General features: G+C 40.2%; 1 pseudogene; it reads left to right on the top strand.

Annotated features, from left to right (window-relative positions):
• The first annotated feature begins 676 nt into the window (after positions 1 to 676).
• On the top strand, positions 677 to 791 carry LOC150104135 (U4 spliceosomal RNA; annotated as a pseudogene).
• The last annotated feature ends 653 nt before the right edge of the window (positions 792 to 1,444 follow it).

Here is a 1,444-nt window from a genome sequence, read left to right as displayed (position 1 = left end):
CTGAGGTTCGGCTGTTGCTGTTATCCTGGGTGATGAGTTTTTGAGTTCGCTCTCTTAAGGTTTTTGCCTTAAGGGAGCACTTTGAGTCTCCGGGGAAAGTGTTCTCCGGCACGGCCTGCTGAGGGGCTTTGTCGGTGAATTATTTTCTTCGGAATTTGAGCGGTTCTACTCGGTGGTGGGGGGAGCCCGTCACTGAGTGGAACCAACGCTGAGATATGGACGGTCTTTCGCCCACTATGGAGTGGCCTAGAGATCGTCCGATTTTTTGAGATTTCACCTTTATTTACATAGTCGGTAATGGATGGCAATGCTGTAGCCAGCTGAGGCTTGGCTATTGCTGTTATCCTTCTGCCACGATCAGAGCTTTAATAGCTCAATAATACCTTATCCCTACACTGTCCTCTACAGATAACGAGGAAGATGAAAAGCATTCTTGTTTCGCCCCTTTAAGCCAGTCCTTATAAGGATATAAGGACTTTCAACACTTTTTTCATAAAAATGAGGAAGTGTGTATAGCTTTTCCCTCACAACAATTAATAATTCATGTCCAGTAAGCTAATAAGTTAATGAAAATATTAGTGACGAAATACATTGCAATATTTATGAGAGCTATGTTAGCTTAAAAATCATCTCATGAGGGTCTACCTACTCACTGATGAGACCTCAATGAGGGTTGAACCCGGTCTGGCAATGCTGTAGCCAATGAAGTTTAACCGAGGCTCGGCTATTGCTAATATGAGTACGCTCTCTTAAGGTTTTTGCCTTAAGGGAGCAATTTGAGTCTCCAGAGAAAAATGTTTTCGGTGATGGGATTTGTCGGTGAATGCTTTTCTTCGGAATATGAACGGTTCTGCTCGGTGGGTGGAAGGCCATCATTGGGTGGAGCCAACGCTGAGATGGACAGTCTTTCGCCCACTTGAGTGGCCTAGGGATCGTCCGAATTTTTTAGAGACGGCTTTACTTATTGATAAGGTTAAAGTTTACTTAATTGTTATTATCCAAGAAAGAATTAGCGCCATCGCATTACTTGAAAATAAAATAAGAATTGAGTAATTTTAGAGTTCATGCGTTTGCTAACTCATACACACCTTCTTTTTCTTAGAAAAAAATTTTAAAATAAATAATTCCTGTAATGCCGTTAATTATTCAAAGTGAGTAGGCGGACTTCTTTTAAGGCCTAGCGCCTCTCAGAAATCAGAAGAGGGATAAGGGCGATTTCATCTTACTAATCACTGAAAGCTGAGCCTATATATGTCAATGCTTTTTTAACGAATCGACAGACAACTGCTGCCATCTCGTAATTGAAACCGTATTATTTTAATCTGCGAAGTGTGGGACGGTTTTCTGAGATGTGGGGTAATACAGGTAAAAAAACTACTTCCCGCATCTCAAAAAAAAAAAAATGATAATAATAATAATAATAATAATAATAATAATTCAAGTA

The sequence above is a fragment of the Typopeltis vanoorti genome, chromosome 8 (assembly GCF_054136105.1).
Source record: "Typopeltis vanoorti isolate ZY-2024b chromosome 8, IOZ_Tvanoo_1.0, whole genome shotgun sequence".
Taxonomy (NCBI): domain Eukaryota; kingdom Metazoa; phylum Arthropoda; class Arachnida; order Uropygi; family Thelyphonidae; genus Typopeltis; species Typopeltis vanoorti.
Note: the sequence above shows the minus strand (reverse complement) of the source record. Positions and strands in the feature narration are given on the sequence as shown.